Source organism: Anser brachyrhynchus, assembly GCF_964034855.1.
Source record: "Anser brachyrhynchus genome assembly, chromosome: 1".
Classification (NCBI taxonomy): Eukaryota; Metazoa; Chordata; class Aves; order Anseriformes; family Anatidae; genus Anser; species Anser brachyrhynchus.
Window position 1 is genome coordinate 26289386 of NC_137694.1, and position 11095 is coordinate 26300480.

The following is an 11095-nucleotide window of genomic DNA, read 5'->3' on the forward strand; positions in this document are numbered from 1 at the left end:
AAATACCCATGCAGCTCTAAAAAAAAAAAAAAAAAGCTGTAAAGCTATGATGTTATCTACACTCCACCTAATATCATTTTAAATCATAATTCTTGAACAGGAACTGGTATAAAATAAAGAGCCAACAAGGTATATTTATTAAAACAGTGTAGGAAGAAGTAGAAGTCTTCTTATATTTTCAGTTACTCCAAGAAGGTGTCACCTTCAATTTATTACTACTTTGTTTTGTATGCCAGACTTAACATAAAGATGATTTCTTTTGCACTGATGGGAATTTGAATTATTCAGTAAATGCTGAACTTGGTAGCTTAAGTATCCCATTTTTAGGGCCAATAGATTACATCTGAATTCACAATATCTCCGTCTTAAAGTGAGGAAATTTGAATTCATGTTTAGCTATTTATTTTCATCTTTAGTTGATTTGTCCATAAAAAAAAAAAAAAACACGTTAATATTCTATATGATAATCTATCGGTATCTACATGGAATCATAGAATGGTTAGTTAGAAGAGACCTTAAAGATCATCTAATTCCACATCCCTACCATGGGCAGGGACACCTCCCGCTAAACTATGTTGCTCAAAGCCCCATCCAACCTGGCTTCCAATGTTTCCAGGGAGAGGGCATCCAAAACTTCTCTGGGCATCCAAAACTTCTCTGGGCAACACACTCCAATGCCTCACCACCCTCATCAAGAAGAATTTCTTCCAGATTTCTAACCTATATCTACCCTCTATCAGTGTAAACCATTATCCCATCCTATCATTACATGCCCTTGTAGAATAAATCCCCCTCCAGCTTTCTTGTAGACCCTTCTTTAGGTACTGGAAGACTGCTGTAAGGTCTCCCTGAAGCCTTCTCTTCTCCAAGCTGAGGAAAAACAAGAGACTCACCTCTCAGACTTATCCAGGTCACTCTGGATGGCATCCCTTCCCTCCAGCATGTCAACCACACCAAACAGCTTGGTGTCACCTGCATACTTGCTGAGGGTGCACTCAATTTCACTGTCCATGTCACTGACAAAGATATTAAACAGTGCTGGTCCCAATACCAACACCTGAAGAACGCCACTCATCACTATCTCTACTTGGAGACTGAGCCGTTGACCACGACTCTTTGAGTGTGACCATCCAGCCAATTCCTTATCCCCTGAGTGTTCCATCCATCAAATCACTGTCTCTCCAATTTAGAGACAATATCAAAGATATCATTTCTTCACTCAGAGGGTGACGAGACACTGGAACAGATTGCCCAGAGAGGTTGTGGATGCTCCATCTCTGGAGGTAATCAAGACCAGGTTAGATGAGGCCCTTAGCAACCTGATCTAGTGGGTGGCATCCTTGTGTATGGCAGTGGGATTGGAACTAGATGGTCCCTTCCAACCCAAGCCATTCTATGATTCATGTGGGACAGTGTCAAATGCTTTGCACAATTTCAAACAGATGGTTTCAGTTGCTCTTCCCCTATCTACCAACATTGTAACCCCATCGTAGAACACCACCGGATTAGTCAGGCACGATCTGCCCTTAGTGAAGCTATGCTGATTGTCACCAATCACCTCCTTATTTTCCATGTGCCTTAGCACAGTTTCCAGGAGGATCTGCTCCATGATCTTGCTGGACACAGAGGTGAGACCGACTGGCCTGTGGTTCCCTGGATCTTCTTTTTTCCCCCTTTTTAAAAATGAGGGGAAAATTTCTCCTCTTCCAGTCAGTACAAACTTCACCAGACTGCCACAACTTCTCAAATATGATGGACAGTGGCTTAACACCTACATCCACCAACTCTTTCACAACCCACAGATGTATCTCATCAGGTCCCATGGACTTGCACACCTTTAGGTTCCTTAGATGATCTCAAGCCTGATCTTCTCCTACAGTGGACAGTTCATCACATTCTCCCAGTCCCTGCCTTTGTCTTCTAGGACTTGGGCTATGTAGCTAGAGCTCTTGCTGGTGAAGACTGAGACAAAAAAAATAGTAACTGAGTACCTCAGCCTTCTCCATATACCAAATAACCAGGTCTCTCATTCCCTTCTTGGAGAGGGTCCACAATTTCTCTAGTCTTCCTTTTATCACTGATACACCTATAGAAGCTTTTCTTGTTGCCCTTGATGTCCCTGGCCAATTTAAATTCTAATAAGTCTTCAGTTTTCCTAACCTGATCCCTGTCTGCTTCAACTATTTCTCTGTATTCTTTGCAGGCTACATGCCCTTGCCTCCACCCTCTGGAGGTCTCCTTTTTCTGTTTGAGTTTGGTCAGGAGCTCCTTGTTTGTCCATGCAGGCCTCCTGGCATTTTGACCTGACTTCATCTGCATTGGGATGCATCCCTACTGAGCTTGGATCAAGTGATCCTTGAATATTAACCATCTTTCTTGGGCCCCTCTTCCCTCCAGGGGTTTGTCCCGTGGTACTTCACCAAGAAGATCCTTGAAGAGGCCAAAGTCTGCTCTCCTGAGGTCTAGGGTAGCAGACTTGCTGTGCTCCCTCCTCACTGCCCTCAGGATCCAAAACTGCACCAATTCATGGTCACTGCATCCAAGGCTGCCCTGTGTTTCGCATACCCAACAAGACCTTCCTTGTTGGTGAGAAAATGGTCCAGCATAGAACCTCTCTTCATTGGCTCCTCTATCAGTTGGAAAAGGAAGTTATCATCAGTGCATTCCAGGAACCTCCTGGATTGCCTATGCCCTGCTATGCTTTCCCTCCAATACATTCCAGGGTGGAGGAGGTTCCCCATGAGACCCAGGCCTTGTGAACATGAGGCTGCTTCTATCTGTCTATAGAGGTCTTCTTCTGCTTGGTCTTCCTGATCAGGTGGCCTGTAGTAAACCCCCACTACAATGTCATGTGTCCCTGCCCTCCCTGTAATCCTGACCCATAAACTCTGCCTGCTCCTCATCCATCCCCAGGCAGAGCTCCAAGAACTCCATCGAGAGCAACACCTCTCCTCATCTCCCCTGCCTGTCCTTCCTAAAGAGCCTGTATTCTTCCATTCCAACACTCCAGTCATGGGAGCCATCCCAGAACTGCTGTACCTGATAACTGAATGTATTTTTAATGCAAGATAGAGTGAAACGAGTTGGTTTGGTTTTGGTGGTTTGGTTTTAAGTTCCTTTTTTGGTTTAGTGGTAAGGTTTTTGTTGTTGTTGCTGTTTGCTTTTCTTTTTGGGCTAAGGATGGATGCTTACCTTTTATATATCAATATCAAACTACAAAAAAGAAGTCAATTAGATGGCATGATGCAAAATTCTTCTTTCATTCAGAGATATATTAGTTTTCTTGTGGCTATATGCTATATACTATATGTCACAACAAGCTCACATTATGCCATATAGATGAATGAGCATGAGATGAATGAAAGATGAGTAAGATCTTGGAGGCTGAAGATGAATAAGGAACCTGGATAAATGTCCATGGGCTATGCTTTTTATTGTTGTTTTTTTTTTTTTTTTTTTACTTGCCAGTAAATGCAGCATTAAAATAAATCTATGCAGATAGCACAGTTTACAGTGGTATTATACACAAACTATTCAGACATCTGCCTACTCACAGAAAGTCACTGACAGTCTCTACAGATTTTTCTATTAGTACTAGAGTCTTGGTTTACTGATAACTGTTTTGCCTTTCTGAATTTTCTAGCCAACACCTTATTTATTCCTATTTATTCCTCTCCCCAGGTGACTTCCAGCTCTTTAAGAAGTATGCCTACAATAACTATTTGAGAACACTACTCTACTGCTGCTTACCTATATAGTTTATGCACTTTTAAACTATACTGGTACAGTATAGTACACTGTACTATGGTACAGTATCAGTTTATTGCTGATAGAATCATGGAATGACTCAGGTTGGAAGGGACCAACTTTGTGGCACTCCTCTGGACCTGCTCTAACAGCTCCACATCCTCCTTAGGCTGGTGACCCCACACCTGGATGCAGTACTCCAATCGGGGCTTCACAAAGGCAGAGTAGAGGGGGTTGCTACAAAGCTGGTAAAGGGACTGGAAGGCACGTCCAATGAGGAGAGGCTGATGACACTTTGGTTATCTAGAAAACCTGATCTATAAGAAGTCTGATTGCTGCTAACAAATTTGCTTTTGAGAAGCTCTGACAAAAGTACCCCTTCCCCGGGCTCTTCTGCAGCTACATATTATCTATCCCTAATTAGAGTAGTGTCTCTTAAATCCTTTCTATTTGATACAGGTCCCTGCATTAAAGTAAAGCTGCAATCCAACTTCTTCGAAAGGCAGCAAGGAGGAGCATTTTGGGGTCAATAGGATTAAGTTCAAAGTTCACAGCTTTACTAGACCAATAATGCAGAGAGCCCAATAGGTTTCACCAGTGATTTTATGATAGCTGTACAGAGATTTTCTGTCCTAACTTGTAAAACCATTCCAGAGCTTGCAAATTGTCAGACTAACTAATAAATCTACAGGCAATTCTGGTTTTATTATTTATATCTGCAGTGAGTATCAGAAAACTACATGCTGTGCTCTCAGGAAAATAATTTCTTAAAAACATTAAAGTATTGCTTTGTTTTCAAACTGCTACTCTCAGTACTATGCTAGTGAAGAAACAAATGGTAAAAGAATAGGGGAAAAACCCTAGCAGTGATTTAATGGTGCATAAGCACTACAATTTACACCTATAAAGTAGGATTTCAATTTTAGTGACCTAGGTTTATGCAAACACTTCATATTAATATGCTATTTAACAAACAGAGACAGCAAAATAAATTGAATAGCTGGAGAAAGCAATGCCATGTCACAAATTCATGTTAAATTTAATCCAATACTAAATACATTTTCACCATCTAATTGAAAGAATTCAGCAATGAAGTAACAGCCAATATAAGAAATAGAAGTACAACTAACTCTTACACCCAAAAAATCTATTTTCAGGTTCTGTTACTTAATTCCAAAGAATCATTTTGACATGAAATTATGTCATGTTTCAGCAATTTTATTTTTTTTATTTTTAAGTGACTTGTGAGTGTTGAAAATAGAGTGACATAGAGAGGGAAAGGGTCTGGAATTATTAACTAAATTACAAATAAAAAAATAAATGGCATGTGAACACATAAACTTGGCTTCAGATCAATACCACTGTTTGTCCATAATGGCTTACTTAACTGATCTAAGTGTCCCAGAGACTACAGATGTCAGAACTCCTATTTTGATACTGTTTATAGGGACAGGATACAGCTTTGAAGATTAACTCAAATGTTTACCAAAGCTTTGGATCTGTTTAGCTCCAGAATACAAGCTTCACAATCTATTAACATTTTCCAATGAAAAGTCAGGGTTAAATATGCACTGACATTATTGCTGCAAAGTGAAGGAAAAGTGAGTTTCTTTCTAGCATTGGCGCACACATTTGCAATGACTGTGGAGACACTTGATGAAGGTTGATAGAGTTAGCTCCACAGGCAGGAGGTGGTGAAAAGCCAGTATTTGATGAAATCATTTGTTCCCCAAAAGCAAATGATGACCTCTGGGGACATCTCTTATGGTCTGGCAATAGGAAAATAGCAGCACATTCCTAAACATATGATGTGAAAGTTGGAATTGATTGCTTTATGGTCTTACAAATGCTCACTATAAAGTTCCTTTTTTTTTTTCCTAGTTCTGGGGCAGACTTGTAGTTATCTTTCCCTTGTGTCCAAACCCAAAGATCAACTTTTACAGGAACGTCAACTGCTTCATGTTTTGTAGACTGAAAGAAGCACAAAAATAGGGGAAGAATGTCACTGTATCTGCCAATATTCTGCACTCAAACCAGTGTACATTTCCACCACCTGGTTGGCCAGGACTTACAGAGAAATTAAGTGATAGTCCAAAACTATGACTATTAAATGAGCTACCCTGGGAAAGCAGACCTCAGAGATGGCTATGGGCTGACCTTTCTGTCATTCTACAAAGCTCCAGCTTCTCACATTGAGACAGGAACACCAGTTTGCAGGGAGACCCCCAAAAATCCTGTCTTTAGGAAAAGTGGAGTCTTGAGTTTCATATTTAAAAACTCATTCAAACCTTGACAGTATAATAATGTCTTCAAATTTACGAAGATTCTTATATATTCTACTGTGAAAGGGGAGAACTACTGAAACCAGTAGTGATATTAATCAATAAGTATTGGATTGATTCACATAATAACATTTTCCCTTAGCTATTCTGAATAATTTGACTCACTAAAGAGAATCAGATAGTCATTTTCATTTTCCAGCATGTCAGGGATTTCTATCCAGACTTCAATATCTACATTCATTTAGCTGAATCCTTGCCTGAGTGAGGCTTAGAAAGATTCACAAAGGCATTTGAGCTGTCATTTCCACCTGAATTCTGGAGGTTAGTTTCCCCTCTGCAATCACAGTGGAAATACATAAAAGAACACATTGGCTCCAGAAAAAGCAAACTTAAGTCAGCACATCCGGTAATTTTTTCCATATAAGTAACCTGAGGAATACTAATACATTGTTAAGCCACTCCCTCCACTTTTTTTTTCCTTTTTAAAATAATAGATTACATTGCAATCAGAGTTGCCTGATTATTTTCAGACAGTTTTGTGGAACCAGAGAAATATCATTTTTAGGAATGCAGTTTCTCAGGTTTTTCACCTCAGAATCAAACACACATGCTGTGGTGTGCTTTCACTTCAAGTTTCACCTTTGGGAATGAAGAAATCATTACTTCCTAAAAGTGTGAAACAGAAAAAAGGAAGAGAAGAAAGGCAAAACAACAACTGTCACAAGCATGGGAGAGTTCCCCAGGCATGCAGACCCCAGGCCCAGCATCTCTCTTAACCTTTCCCTGAGTAGAACAAGTATGCCCTCTGTCCCAGCTCATCTTTCAGGTGAGCACATTCAGTCATCTGAAATGCACAGAGACTCTGCAAGAAGGGTAGATACAGCTTTAAAGCAGAAAGCAATGACTTGTTAGCTAAGCCACGTGAAAGGCAGCTAGAAGTTAGTGAGCTGTAAGGCCAAGTTTCATATGCTGCCTGACTGAAAGGCCCCCACAAGGTCTTTGTTGGTCAGACAGTCAACACCAGCTGGCTGTTGCACCAGTCTGTTGTGGAGAGTTCAGCCTCAACAGCTTCAGGAACAGTTCCTTCACATCACTGAGCTGCCATCCTCTACCAGCTCAATCTGCACCAATGACTCAAACCAGTTACTCAACAATCCTGACCAGTCTCCTCTCCAACCCCCCTTCCTGTTTAGGAGTTTTGTCTTTCTCTGCTGAAGTTTACCTGTCTGAATCCTTAAGCTACTGATGATCTGGTCTCAAGTCTCCTGCCTCTATCTGTAATTTTATCCTTCTTACCTACTGACAGAATTTCTCATGGGTCTTTCTCAGCAGCACGAGCCATGGTTGCGCAATTGAGACAGGTCAGAGCTGGACCTCAGAGCCTTAATACACGGGTAATCGAACCTTTGGGGTAGGAGGAGGGTCTCTCTCACTTCTTCCTGATGTGGTCTGCATAGGAAAGAATCAAGCTTGTAAATCCTCTCTAGGTCCATGCAGGAGATAACAGTTGTGGATCACTAATGTTTAAGATTTATATTCGATAGCAGAAATTTAAGGTATTACTAACTGAAATTTAAATGTCTCCAGACAGGATTTAAGTCATTGCACTTAGATATCAGGGAAGCAATGGAGACTCAAATAATCCTTGGAGATGCAACTGTTGTGTTCAGTTTTCTTTGTTTTTGTTTGTTTTAAACCTAGAAGGCAACTTAGATGGGTAAAAACTGTGCTTACTGCAAGGTACATTCCAAAAGGGAAGAAACAGAAAAGCACATTCTGGTGTAGTTGCTTGTTTTTTTTTTTTTTTGTTGGTGTTTGTTTGTTTTTTTTTGGTGTTTTTTGGTGTTTTTTTTTTTTTTTGAGTGGGGGGGTTGTTTGTTTGTTTGTTTGTTAGTTGGTTGGTTTGTTTTTTTTTGTTTGTTTTTCCCAGCACATACAGAACATATCAAGGGAAATTTCCTTTGGCTTATGAAGAGCATAGAAATTCTCTGCATGCTTGCTATTAATGATTTGCTCCATTTAGGAAGGAAACTTCAGAAATATCAGCTAGTACTTCTAATTGCAGAAAACCAAGGTTGAGATATTCCAGTACAGAAAAAAAATAAAAGTAACTCAGGTCAGGAATAATGACAGATATTCCATTTGCCTTTATGGAACTAGCCAATCTCTCTAATAAATCTACTTACTCGCGTCTCCAGAACAGAAATGGTTATGTTTGCTCACATCACATTTGGATCAGCTTCGAAAAAAGGTTTCATTTATGCCCATCAATTCAACTTCAGTTTCAGAAGAAAGGTTCAGCAGGTTCCCATTTCCTCTGAACTACTGAGCTAGGTAATTCTTATGTCCCTGGGCTGCAAGAGACACCCAGATGCTTCACATATTCCTATTTTTACGGTTTTACACTTCAGGTAATTGACACACAAGGAAAATCATAATCACAATCCATCAAACTTGTTTCAGCATGTGTCTAGCCACACACAGGTTCAAACGGACTTCAGAATAAGTGTCATACTGAGCTGGGGACACAGGGCTGGTCCAAACAGCACAAGTCACAAGGCTACACACCTCTGAGGATGAGGATTTGAAGACTCATTTAGAAAACAGGACTACTTTGATCCAGAGAAACATATTCATAGGAACAAATGATATTCTCTTCCACACTGGCTAGACCCAAACTAATCATTCATATTGGCTTTATAGTTGGGGTTGGGAGGGGGAGGCAGAATGAGGACACCGCATGACACATAATAAAGTCTCTCTGGTTAAAAAAAAAATCTGTGTTGCAGTATTTGGCGTTAGATACACTTTGCCTCCCAGATGTGGCATGTTTCAGGGAACCACATTTTAATTATTGCTACATTGCACAACATAAGCGATATAGAGAGCTGTAAGGACCACTGTATTTCATTCACAGCCCGATCATAGCATCTAAATCTAAAAACTAGTTCTTGAGCTTGGGACAGCAAGCCATCCCTTGCCCTACACATCTTTTCTACTTTTTATCTCTTTCTTGAGAAGGCAGAAGGAAAAATGATGCAGGGTCAAGAACAAAGAGGAGAAGCTAGATACTGCAATATGCATGAATATCATTGCCACACTTTAACTACAGGCTTCTGAAAGACCTCCAGCTCTGCAGGGCCTCTGGTTCACCTTGGAGCACTAGAGAAAAGGCAGCTGAGACAGGAACCATGTGGCAAGCACAACTTTTAACCTCAGATCTAATTCACTTAGCCAACTGTCCTATTTAATATCTTCTAGCACAGCACTGCATACTAAAAATTCAGATGAAGTACCTCACATGGGAAAAGATTAACATTAACGTTAATTACTTAGTGCATGCAGTCAAAGAGAACCAAACAGCATCTCTACATCTGATACATTCTCTAATGGAAGAGAAAGGAGAAAAACAGTTTAAAACCCAAAATTAATGTATGTCTCGTGCTACCTCTCTAATTAAGGCAGATTCCAGCTTCCACTAAACATAGTTCCACAAAAGATTCTACTACTAGTATTAAGTAATTGAGTCTAAAGTACAAAAGTTTAATAGAATTTACTGTTGTGTTCTATATCTCTAAAGGTCTCTAATCCCACAAAAATGTAACAATAAGCTTTTTCAGTATTGTCTGCCTGTTATATCATTGAGCCGCCAAATAGGTAAAGTTCATCTGTGATTTCAGAAGATTTTTTTAAACTACGTAGCTGAAGATTGATTTATTACCCCTCTGTTGTAATCTACCATCTAGGAAATGAATATGCTGACTCTCCCAAGCATTAAAAAAATAGTAATAATATAAATAAATAAATAATAAAAGGTGGGGGGAGAGAAGGAGAGGAAAAATAACACCAAATTTTAAAGGGTTGTAAACATTAAATTATTTTATGATTTAATGCATTTTTTTATATATATTTTTTTAAATCAGAGTAACAGTTTTGAACATAGATATAAAAGCTCAGGATGAACAGTTGATCCAGTGCATCTGGCTGGTAACACTGCTTTCAACAAACATATCTGATGAGTAAACATGTCCTTCTAGCCAACTACACTCATACCCATCTGTTAGGATGGCAACATGCCTCTGCACAAGGTAGCTCTCGAGTATTAGAAGGCCAGAGAAACAAGCCAAAAGGAGGACTAAGGAGAAATCTAAACAGCATTGCACTTACCAGACCTTCTTCCAGAATTTTGTCCTGTATGTAACAAGCAGTAATACACCACTAAACATTGACTTTTTCAATTTAATTCAGGTTGTGTACAATTATGGAGTGACCAACAAAGAGGCAAGAATAATTGGTTGGCTGTGGATACTCAGAGCTGCCAAAAGCCCTTGAGATGGATTGCAACTGGTAGTTGAGAAGCCCATTAAGGCTATCTGTCAATTTACTTTAAATAACTACAGACAGAAGGTGTTGTAAGTGAAGATAATTCCCTGGAAGGCAGTACCACCTGAGATAGTCACAGTCAGCACAGAGAGGTTAACTACAAGCTCTGTCTTTGTAAAGACAGACTGCAAAGGCAAAAAGCATAGTTCACCCGGTCTGGGTTGTAAAACTTGTTGTGTTTGTTTTAAAACCTGTGTGTTATACTTCTCAAAAAGCATAAAATCTCAGGAAGAAATATTCATCAATAGTTCTGGAACTTACATGCTCACTGAAGTTATGTGCTTTTACCACTGTGAAATGGGTAAAAATAGGAAAAAAAAAAAAAAAAGAAAACCTGTCATTTTATAATAATATGAGTGGATTTTTCCTAATTTTGAGTTTTTTGCTTCACCAAAGGTAACTTCTGCTTTGATAGAAATGTTATGGTTTTTTTTCATAAATACAAAATTGCCCCCAGCAACTTTTATTGTACATAGGCAGTTCTTTTTAGAAACTATATCTTTCCTAAAGGTCATGGAAAAATTACAGAATATTGCATAAAAAAACTGATGATTAACAAATTATTCCTTTAGAGATGACCCGTAAAATTTTGAGAAAAGAAGAGAAAAGCATTCCCCACTTTGGTACTAAAATTTCATTTTCTAAGCTTTGGGAAATACCACTTTTAATTAGTCTATCATATG

General features: G+C 39.4%; 1 long non-coding RNA gene across 1 annotated transcript; it reads right to left on the bottom strand.

The window, feature by feature from the left end:
• Window positions 1-4553: 4553 nt before the first annotated feature.
• Window positions 4554-10878, bottom strand: LOC308176704. Its single transcript, XR_013938508.1, has 3 exons — window positions 10197-10878; window positions 7326-7478; window positions 4554-6695 (listed from the first exon to the last, which is right to left on the bottom strand). It is a non-coding gene; the product is annotated as an uncharacterized lncRNA (long non-coding RNA).
• Between the last annotated feature and the right edge of the window lie 217 nt (window positions 10879-11095).